The sequence below is a fragment of the Babylonia areolata genome, chromosome 28, assembly GCF_041734735.1.
Source record: "Babylonia areolata isolate BAREFJ2019XMU chromosome 28, ASM4173473v1, whole genome shotgun sequence".
Classification (NCBI taxonomy): Eukaryota; Metazoa; Mollusca; class Gastropoda; order Neogastropoda; family Buccinidae; genus Babylonia; species Babylonia areolata.
In genome coordinates, this window is record NC_134903.1 from 20,251,264 (window position 1) to 20,263,784 (window position 12,521).

The window sequence follows — 12,521 nt, forward strand, 5'->3', positions numbered from 1 at the left end:
GAGGAGAGAGAGACAGAGAGAGAGAGAGAGGTAGAGAGGTAGAGAGAGAGAGAGAGAGAGAGAGAGAGAGAGAGAGAGAGAGAGAGAGAGAGAGAATAATAGAATGAAATAGAATGATAAAACAAAGTATAAAGTGAGATTGAAAGTACTTCTAATCTTATTGATTTCTCACTTTTTCTGGTTATCTTATATATATATATATATATATATATATATATATATATAATTTTTGATTGATTGACTGATTGATTTGCTTGTTTGTTCAGGTTTGTTTTGTTTTTTGGTTTGGTTTTTTTTTCGTGTTTTTTTAAATTTTATTTTCTCATCTTGTATAACTTTGTGTGTTTATAATTATATTCATGCATTCGTTTATTCAGTGCATCTTTCAAACAGGCGATTTCCTATTTTTTTATTTCTCTGGATTTAATGTCATTTGTTAACTGTTTACTGTTGGTTGGTTTGTTTATTTCTTGTCTAATTCATTCATGCACCTGTTGTCAATTTTGTCTCTTTAACTTTTTCATTAGCGTTAATATCTACGTTTTGCTCCCACTTAACAAAGGAAACTCTGTTGTATATAAAAGGTGGCTCAAGGAGTATATCATAATATATTTTTGAACATTTTCTTAATGCAGGATATCATTTGTAGTGCTTTGTAGTGCTGAAGTCTTTAGGTATCAGGCACACAAAACCCTGAACCCATTTCAATATTTATCAGATATGCATTAGAGAAACCATGGTAGAACAAAAACCATGAAATATCGTCATATGGAGACTGAAGACGTGTTTTGACTGTTGCAGACGTCATCATGAAATACGTCACCCTTCTTGCCTTGGTTGCCTTGGCGGCTTCCCAGAATCACCGCCCAAACTTTGACCACAACAACCCTCTGGGTAAGAACACCAGTGCTACTGCTGCTAGTGCTGATAATCACCGCCATCAGCTTCATCTAATTTTGCTCGAAAGTAACGGGAAAAAAATCACAACAGCAATAATAATACTAACAATAACGATAATAACAGTACGAATAATGATAATGATACTGCTACTACTAATAACAATCATAACTGTTCTATTATGATGATGATCATAGCATTGGAGGAGAATAAGTGCAGATGAACAACTCTTTACTTTGTTTCGAAAATACCTTTGGAACGGTACTTTGAAAAGGGATAAAGTAGGTGGGTTGAGTATTAAAAGGATGTATATAAGGATATATATATATATATATATATATATATATATATGTGTGTGTGTGTGTGTGTGTGTGTGTGTGTGTGTGTGTGTGTGTCTATATGATATATATATATATATATATATATATATATATATATATATATATATATATATATATATATATATATATATATATATATATATCAAATAGAAATGTATACACGTACAAAATATCCTTCAACTTGATGTATAAGCCCTTTGCTATTTTGGACTTTGAACGAAATTGTTCAGCTTTCTTTGACCAAAGAATTTATTTCGTGCTCTTCATGCCATCGAAAATAAAGTTTTTGGTGTTACATTTAGTGGCAATAGAGAGAGAGAGAGAGAGAGAGAGAGAGAGAGAGAGAGAGAGAGGCATGACAACATATTACATGCAAGTGGAGGAATCAGGTGTGAATGAAATATAATCTATTCATCCCTCAGACAAATCAAACAAGGAGTGTTTGTCTCTCTCTCTGTGTTTCTATCTCTGTCTCTGTATGTCTGTCTGTCTGTCTGTCTGTCTGTCTGTCTGTCTGTCTCTCTCTCTTCACACACATGCTCAGTGCCCTCAATGTGTGTGTGTGTGTGTGTGTGACACCCTCTCTCTGTGTTTGTCTTTCTCTCTACATATGTGTCTGGTGTCTCTCTCTCTCTCTGACATACAAAAGTTCTCTGTCCCTCTCTCTTGATATGTATATCATTATGAATTTACTGCTTGAATTACGTTTTATTTCCTGCCTGAACAAGCCGTGCTTTCAACACCTGAATCAGTTTCTCCTCTTGTTGCTGACGTCGCCATTGTGTGTTCACAGTCCACATGTAGAGAAGTGGGTTGAGAGCAGAGTTGAAAGGCAACACGAACACAACCATTGTATCGTGAACCTGATGTAAAAGAGTAACACCATGTGAAAACATCATTGTCACCAGTCCAAACGCCAGCCAGCAAGCAGCGCCTGTGACAGCCACCGTTCTCATCACGTGCACCGAAGAAAACACTGGTCTTTTTATGGGATTGAGTGTTGTTCTGTACTTTGGAGTTATTGCATATATGACAGATTGGCCAACTACAATCATGACACACACAGTAAAGTTGACTGCTACAATTACTGTGAACCATCTGAAGTCCTGTCCGGGATGATAGTGATCAAATAAAGCCAGACGACAAAGACCAGACTGACCCTGAAGGCCCCAGTGAGATAGTCCTGGCAGAAATGGAATTAATGCCAACAAAATCCCAACAATCCATACACAGGCTATGAATGATAAACATTTATGGAATCTGCTTCCACCTTTGGGGAAACAAAGTACAGGAATGTGATACAAAGTGATAAACCAGATAACCAGTTCTGATACTGTACTAGGCAGAAAGAAAAGAAACCCAGCCAGCATGCAGATTATACTATTGGTCCATACTATTTCAATCTGGATGTATTTTCCGTCCAGAATTTTGTCTGCTATCACGACTATACTGACGTGAATTCCCATACACATGTCAGCAAATTGCAAATGGGCAACAGCTCTAACGAAACTGCTTGCAACCATTTTCTTCACAGCAAGTGAAGCCACCAAGCACACCAAATTCCCTATCATGGCGCAAACACCAATCAACCAGAAGAAACTCCTGTACAGTTCAGTTGGTAGCAGTGCTGTACATGAAGGGAGTACAGTGTGTGGAGCTAAACATTTGATTTTACCAGAGTGTTCCGGAAGTAAATCCATACAGCAAAATCTGTAGTTTGATGAAAATATACGATCTAACTGATCACAGCTTGAAAACAGATCTAAAGGGAAATCAGTTATTCTATTCCACCTTACATCCAGCTCTTTCAGGTGTGGCATATTTTTAAAACCAACTGGTCCAATGCTTTCAACAGCTGACAGTGACGTATTCAAAAATTGCACATGAGGCAAATATATGGATGAATCATTGTAAAGGATATTGATATACGTTTTTGATATATCCACCCCTGTCAATTCATAATGAATGTCCTTCGTAGCGTCATTATTGATTGCGCTAAGAGGGTTGTCTTGTAAGTGTAGAACTTTTAAATTTTGCAGCTCAAGAAAAACTTTCATATTCAGAGTTCTTAGGTAGTTATTGGCAAGATACAGATACTTCAGATTTGCGAGTTTGATAATTGAAATGTTATGAATGGAGCACTGTGATAGCATCAAACTAACAAGGTATGAGTTTTGATTGAAATAATCCAGTGACATGTTTGAAGCTGTTACATCCACGTATCGTAACTGAAGATATAAACCTGGAGGAAATGGTTCATAACACAGGAAAACATGACCTTGACAAAGACAACCTTCAGGACAGGTCGTGTCACAGAGCAGTTCATCATCCCGCTGTGGACACTGACCCCAGCCATCACACAGATGATTTCTGTGCACACAAACTCTGGAACCTCGACACTGGTAGAAACCAGAACACATTTCTAACACACAGTCTTCTTCGTCTTCTCCATATACACAATCAGAAAATCCGTTACACCGTGTGTAGACAGGCAGACAATACAACCACTCAGCTGTGCAGTGATAATGACTGTCAGGACAAAAGTCGTCAGCCGTCATTACCTGTGGAGTGAAGTAACCTGCCCCATCCAAATTCATATAAAACTGTTGCTTCATGTCTTTCTCTTTGACATCAGATAGGAAAGTTTGGTCATCAGTACACCCAACCTCATCAGAATCATCCACACAATCTGAGTATTGGTTGCAACGTTGACTGGGTGATACACACTGGCTGTTAGAACACAGAAAACCAGCGCAAAAAGGATGTCCACAAAATGACTCATCGGTACTATCTGGACAGTCCAGTCTGAAGTCACACACAAGAGTGTGATGGACAGTTGTGACACCATCATCACATCTAAACGTGGTGTACGTGCTTGTGGTTTTCCTTCCAAGAACAAACATGTCAGTATTCTCTGCATCAGTCATGTTCATGGCTGTGCAGATTGGTTCATACGTTGTTTTCAAACAAGAACTGCTGGATTCATGTAACAAAAACACATGTGTAATGCGATTATCTGAAGAAACTGATAAAGACTGCCTTGTATATGCAAAGATTGCTTTCTGTGTATGTAAATTAGCCAGTGATACTTGTGAGTAAGCGGTAACTTGGAATAGTGATTTTAATTCACAAATCATGAACATCGTTGCTTGGTATATATAAGAGGAAAACGATAACATCATGTTCTGGAGTATACCTTGACTAGCAATGGTAGAAGGCAAGTATGGAGTCTCTAAACTGAAGTGAATCATGCTGTACATCAAGGTGTTGTCAGACCATCTACAGAACTTGCTATATATATGTGGCACAGAGTCCCAACCACACCTTAATCCTAAAGGTGTTTCAAATTTATGAAACTGTTGAAAGAGATGATGAAAATTGATTCTTTCTTTTCTACTTTTAACAGACGCTAATCTTCCACCGATTTTCAAACACTCATAGTGGGACAACAGATCGAGAATCCACGAATGCATGGTGAGTAACTTGAAGCACTTGTTCCGTGAAGCAACCAACCCCTGGCAGTCAGCACTGCTGAAGGGACAGTGTTCTGTTTCATCCCGTCCATCTTCACACTCTGACTTCAGGTTACAGTCCAGATGACGTTGAAAATTGGAGTGATAATTCACAGAACAGTTGAAAAGGCCGTTCCCAAGCTCTACATGTTGGTTAGTGACAGATAACCTGGAAAGAAATATTTTCAGACCAGGATGAAAATCTCTCCCATAGTGAAGTTGAACCTTAAGGTATGATGTGTACATAATTCTAGCTGATAGGTAATCACAGCAGCACTTACGTTCAACATTGTCATGAGTTGTGTTGGGTCTTGAAAAGAAATAGATCCAGCGATTTTTTGGTGACTCATTCCCACATACAAATTGGTTGTATCTTTGTTGAATGCTCATCATAATCCAGCCAGAGGGAACTCTCCACTCTACACTAAAGTCCAAGTCTACATTATAAACGTTGATGAGTGATGTTTTTATATATCCAGAGTATTCACGTACATACTTAACAATGAAATCATGACTGTTAATTGTATCCAAAGAAACTTTTCCCATGGAACTGTTGACGTTTAGTATTAACATGTCATTTGAATAATGTGATTCAAAAAACGATTGATCAAGAGTATGAAGGTTGCATAACAAGGTGTACTCTGCATAGCCTGGCACGGTGATCCTAGTTTCTCTGTGCTTAGAATCACACCAGTACTCCAGCCTCTCTACAAGAGCACGTACATACATACCCTGTGGTGCTTTTACATACAGTTTACAGAAAGTGTTGAAATCACCACACACCCCAAACACAATTCCCTGCTGTGCTGTGTGTTTTGGTAAGTTCTCACAGTCTGAAGCATTGACCTGTAACATGGCGGTGTTTGTGTTGTTTTGGTTCAGGATGTACTCTACACCTGGACACGTGTGACTGATGTTCTGTGTTGTGTTCATGTACATGCTGTTCACACTCCACTGATGTGTGGTTATGTCAGTGCACACAAACAGGAGGCAGTGTATCAATCTATGCAGCACTGAGATCCACACGGACAAGACGTGTGGGCCTACACTGTCCACTGTGGGAAGACTTGTAGCTGACACTTCATCCATTGCAGCCTGTGGTCAGTTTCTTTGATGTGGATGATGGGCTGAGAACACATTTTAATTTGATGTGAATTGTTTGTTTTGTTTTTTCATGGAGGTAGTGGTGGTAGTGGCGGTGGTGGTGGTGGTTTTGTCTGTATAAATATCTCTCTATCTATCAATCTGTCTATGTATGTATAGTATATATGTGACGCAGCACGTGAAAATCCTGCTAAAGTCGCAATTTACCTTTTTTTTTTTGTTTGTTTGTTTGTTTGTTTTTTTTACTTGTGTATATCTTCTAAAAGTTTAAGAATCAAAGATTAAGATAGAAAAAAAGAAGAAAAAAGAATGAATCTGTCTGTCATAGTTTTTTTTTTTTTTTACATGTGGTGTCAGATGATTCAGAATTAAGGGAATTTTAGATTTCGATATGTCAAAGGCACATGAAAATTCGTATTGTGTCTCTGTACTCAAATAAAGACAAGAATTGCAAGTGGATGAGTGACGTCATGCAATGCAGACTGTACAGCTATAAGAGAGCTGACGGCCACAGTGAATGTTCAAATTTTTCACGCCCATAACTGATGCATAAACATTTGGAACTTCGGCTTAGATCCAGATCAAACAAACGTTTATTAACTGCAGTCATGATGTGTATTACCACATACTCAGCTGACGTGAATTCAGCCTGGAACATGGACTCAATGATTAGTCTCTATGGCCTGGATCAAAGGCAAATCCAATGAATGTTACAACTGAAGTGACAATCATGTTGTTGTCATGCAGCATTACCAACAGCTCCAGCGTCTTGACAAGGATGGAGATCCTGTGTGAAAGTGGTTGAGGGAGTGAGAGTGCCTGCGTGTGCGCGCTCATTATGTGTGTGCATTTGTGTATTTTGTGCATGCTCGCATGTTTACGTGTGCGTACTGGTATGTGCACGTGTGTGCCCTTGTGTTTGTGTGTGCGCCCTTGTGTTTGTGTGTGCACCCATGTGAGGTGTGCACTTTATGAATGTTTGTGTGTATATGTTTGTGTATGTGATTGATGGTAAAGTGTGTGTGTGTGTGTGTGTGTGTGTTCTCGTGCACACGTGTTTTCCCTGTAAGTGTAAAAAACATGGTGACTGTGTGTGCATGAACGCATGTGCACGGGCACGCGCGTGCACGCGCGCGCGCGCACGCACGCACGCACACACACACACACACACACACACACACACAGAGCCGCGGGCAAATCCACACGCTCCCGAACACAAGAAGCAACGAGGGATGGTGGAGCTGGAATCTTCCTCTGATACAAAGACGGAGAGAAGAAACTGCAATCCCAACAGGAAGATACTCCACCAACTTCCGAGCTGAGCGAGAATCCCTCTGTGAGGCAGCCACAACAGTCTCACAGAACTCCACAAGAAAAACAGGGCAGGTGGTGGTGTTCTCAGACGCTCTCTCCGTGCTCCAAGCCCTCAAGAACTCCCGCTGCAAAGAACAGAACCATCTTACTTCAGCCTTTGTTGCCCTGAGTGCCAGAGTGGAGAAAGTGGTGATACAATGGGTACCAGCACACTGTGGCATCAAAGGCGACGAAAAAGCGGACATTCTGGCAAAAGACGGTGCACAGAAGAAGCAGGCCAACAAACTGGTGTCATACGATGAAATCAAGACAATCATCAAAGCACAGCGAGGAATAAAGTGGCACCTCCAGCACCCCAAATATAACCCAGAAGACAGATACCGTTTGCTGAAACGACGGGAACAGGTCAAGATCTTCTGCCTGAGGACTGACAACAACCGCCTGCTCCACCACAAGCACACAAAATTTGGCACTGGACAGAGTGGAGAGTGCCTTTGTGGTGAGGGACCAATGACAACCGACCACATCCTTCTAGACTGTACGACGCATGCAGCATCCAGGAGGAAGTACTGGCCAACACCGACAGCAGTGGAAGCCAAGCTGTACAGCACCCTGGAGGAGCTACGACGGACGGCAGCCTTCATCGAGGACACCGGGCTGCTCATCTAACGGGAGGCGAACGAGGAAGAAGTATCATAGCAAATATGGTTTGAAACGAGAACGGTCTTACTGTATTTCCCACATTATAAAATATCTGTTTCGGTAGTTACAATAGCATGATTATACTCAGTTACCATGACCTAATAAAATATATGTTGTTGTTTTGGCATTAGAGATAATTTTCCAGTACTAATTATGCATTTGCTGGTCAAGGCCATCACATCTTGCTGTGACCTTATTACAGATTTAATTAATCTCATGACATGCAGCTGATAGACTTTAAACAAAACAAATTCAATTAGATTCCAGGTATTTGTCTTCAAAACATTTTATGTTAAAGGGTTTGCCGATCATGGTTATCAGGATTTACTGTGACTAAATTGCATGTTTAGTGATAAATCTATTAAGCAAAGTGTCTTAAACGAATAATATGCATAATACAACAGCACACTGATTGTTTGGAAATAAAAAGTGATGCTCAAAGGAAAGACATTCAGATCTGCAGTTACAGTGATGCGGCGAGTGTGAAGGGTAACCTACATTCATAGCTATTTGTTGCCAAACGAGGAAAGTGTCAAGATGCCTATTGCCTATATATGTTCAGATGGAGTCATAGTTCATGTGTGCAACAGGTCATGCTTTCACTTCACCACCTAACCATTGGGATTCCTTGAGAATTGCTGCGAGTCGCTTAGCAGATGATGTTTTCAAGACGCCATATTTGTTCACTTGACGTTGCGTCGATTCTATGAACACATAGGTCCTTCGATGAATGTTCGTGAGTCACACCAGAGGCACTAAACTTAGCGAGATGAATCACTCAGCGCTTCGCGTGAAGCCGCCGCGCGAGCAGCTCTCGCCCGGAAATAGTATGCGCCCTCAAGCGGCCAGACAGTTACGGCAGCAGAGGAAATGGCTTGGTGTTCTGCTGTAAACTGCAAAAACTCGCGCAAAAAAGGATGGACATTGTTCCGATTTCCCAAAGATGAAAACAGGTAAGCGTTTCCTGATTTTGTTTAATGAAGTATCGTGTTGATATGGACATTTATGTCGTTATTACATTCGTTAGTCAGAGCTTTGTTTAGCCGAGTGTGCAAAGTGAAAGTAGTTTTCAGCAAAACCGAAAGTAGAGCTGTGAAAGGTATCCGTGACGTTTTGTGATTGTGACTTTGGGTCTGGGACAGACAACATTAGAGCGGCATCAAAACTGAACCCAAAATGATGCACTGTTTTAGTGATTAGAACCATAGTGATGCATTGATATAATTATGCAACACTGAATGTGTTGCTATGGTTGTAGTGTAGTGGTTATGGTAGACTGCTCAGCTAGCAGTCATAGTAATAGTAATCACTACTTGCAGTAGACGCCAGTCAAATCTTTCTAGTAATCAGTAATCACTCAGTTTAGCAGGAATGGCAGTAATAGTAGAAGCAGTTGCAGGAGCAGCAGCAACAGCAGCAGTAGTAGCAGCACCAGCTTTGTCATCATCATCATCATCTTCATCATCATCAGTAGTAGTTGTTGTTGTCGTGGTAGTAGTAATAGTAATGAGAAGGATGAAGAGAACAACTGAGGATGAAATGATACCAGTTTCTATAAATTGAAAACTGAATGAAAATAAATATTGAAATGCTATATTGCTTTTTTTGTACAGATGCAAAAAGTGGGTTCAGAACACCAGGCGAGCTGATCTACAGGGAAAAAACCAGCGAGTACCTGTACACTAACTGCAAACTTTGCTCTGAACATTTTGAGCCAAATCAGTTTATGAATCCCAGTGCGGAAAAATTGAGTCTTGTGTGGAATGCTGTCCCCACATTATTCAACATTCCAAATCCACCACCTAAAGTCACAACAAAAAGAAAAATGCCCTGTCGACAAGATCACCCTGCAAGTTCCAAAAAAGCCAGAACCAGCCATGAATCACAGGAAAAAGCAGGTAATTTAATTTACTGTATATATTTGTATGTTTTTAAATTGCTGTAGCTTTTATATGTACAAGTATTTTGATATAATTATGTCAGACTTGTTATCTCTGCGATAATATTATTTAGAACTGTGTATATCACATTGTGTGGGGTGTGGATGAGGAGAGTGAAAAGGTAAAACATAAATGAACATATATGTCATTATTTCTGTCGCCTTGTCAGTGTCTCTCTCTCTCTCTCTCTCTCTCTCTCTCTCTTTGCTGTATCTCTTTTAAAACCTATGGAGAATCTGCAAAATTATGTCGATAACCCACGTATTTATTTTGGGGGACATGCCGCAGACAGTCAACATACGCACATGCTTTTTCTGTGTTGCTTCTCCTTTGCGCCTGGCTGCTATCTACTGTCTGGGGGAAGGGAGAGGGTGGTGAGGGACGCGGCGCGGCGCGAGCGAGCGAGGCTTCAGTTTTGCACATAGGGGAAAGAAGGGAGTGTGCCCTCTCCCTCCTTCTACACTCTCTGGTCACACACACCACAGAATGAAACAACATCAATTGAAACATTCCACAGAAAGCCTGAACTTTCAATACATTTTTTTTTTTTTTTTTTTTTTTATCAAACTTTGAATCAGAAACTTGGCTAAATTCGAGGAATCGATGACACCCGGCTAAAGTCGCAACCTACTGACGGTAGCCAGTAAAACCGATGAAATCCGACTACCTTCATTCGCTATCTTGATTCAGATGGCCTAGGGGAGACGATTAATGCCTGTTCATTGCTTATTTCCACTTATGACTTCGCAGACCGGAGTTTCCCCGTCTTCGGTGCATTCAGCATGCAACTGAAATAGGGCAAAAGAGTGCAGTATTTTTCAACATGGTTTTGACAGACATGCACATGAAAACATGGAAAATACTACAGTTCCAGGGTGTTTTGTGCAAAGATACTTACCGACGGCAAAGATAAGACTGTGAGGATGTGATATCTATAAAATCCCAATCTTCAAAATTTTGACCCTATCTGCTTGTTTTTGTGTACAGCTAAGAATCGCTGGATGCGACTTTAGCCGGGTTTTCGCGTGGCTGCGTCACACACACACACGCGCGCGCGCGCGCACACACACAACAAGAGAGAGAGAGAGAGAGATGTATATGTAGCAATACAAGACTCATGTTTCAAGTTTTAGTCATTCACTCCTATTTGAGGATGGTGGATTACAAGAACCTAACGATTTTATGCCCAGAATAAACATTTCCAAATGTACAAGAGCGTCACATAGAAGTTGAGAAGAAACCAAAACCAGTTTCGAAGAAACATTTTTCTGGCACATATCTTTTTCGCAATCGGTCATACTTGGGACATTCCATTATAAAATGGCATACCACAAACCTTGCATAACTATTGCTATTCTGGTGTGCCATTGCGTCTCCCTGTTTCTATTTCCATCTTACGATCACCACCTCGAAATTTGAAGAAGCTAATAACAGAACTATCCGGCATTTGGCTTGTGTGTTTTTTCCTAACAAAATCATTTTTGAAATTGTTATAAGAAATATTTATTACCCGGATTTGAAGCCTGTCTCTATAAATCTTCTTTTTTTTTCTTTTTTTTTTAAATGTGTTGACATTCTTGCAAAAAAGATCCCCTCTGTGAGGATTGAACATCCCAAACACAGTCATACACTGTTTCTATCCAATGTGCCTGATATTTCTCATCCACATAGAAATATAAAACATTTACTCAAGTATAGGTAAGATACCAAGAGTGTTTGAATCACCCATAACAACCAACTCACTTCTAGATTGTTCACAAGAACTCAGCCTGTGGATCTCGAAGGCCCCAGAGCTGAGTCGGATGGGGAGGAGTCGTTAGTGCTTAACTAATGCTCCTCTGGGGACAATTCTACTCTCTCGGCAGAAGGAAGGGTGCACGCACACTTACTTGTACAAGCACACACACATGCGCACATATCCCCTACCCCCAACCCCCCACACATATATACAAATATATATGTGCACACCCGCACGTTCCAATATTCCGTTGCTCCCACAGTGCATACACACACATACCTGATCCTACACACACACACACACACACACACACACACACACACACACACACACACACACACACACATGCACAGAGCTCTCCTGACACATGTGTACACTTACACGACCTCACACACACTGAGACACACACAGAGACACACATACACACACGCACAGAGGCTGCCACTGATTGGCCGCAAGAGGGGTGGGAAAAGATCTCTGATGCCAAGAACGTGGCGTCTAGGTGTTGCTCAGCCTATTGTATTTGGAAAAAGCCCACAGAGGCTCTGTTCCGTTTTTTCATTTTGTTTCACAGTGAATCCCCAACTGGACTGGCCTTTGGTGACTGAGCCATCTGTGTATATGATAATGTCCTCTTCTTTACTGTTTTCTTCTATGAGTACCTTCACTTACTGACGACAATAATGGCTTTGTCGCGCAGCCAGACTAGGTGAGCATCCCTCCCAGAGTGCAGACCACCACCACGTCCCTCAAATAACAGCCCCCATGGATTTGCCGACAATGAAGACATCGACAGGACTCACACCAAGCATGTAAGTGGAGGGGTATCGAAACGGGTCACCATGGCAGCATGGCATGAAAGGCCACAGAATCTGGGACTTTTTTGTTTACATTGATAAAGAAGAAGGAGGAGGAAAAGCATTAAGATACTGCTATGGAGGTTCATTTTGGTTTGGCACTACGTGACAAGACT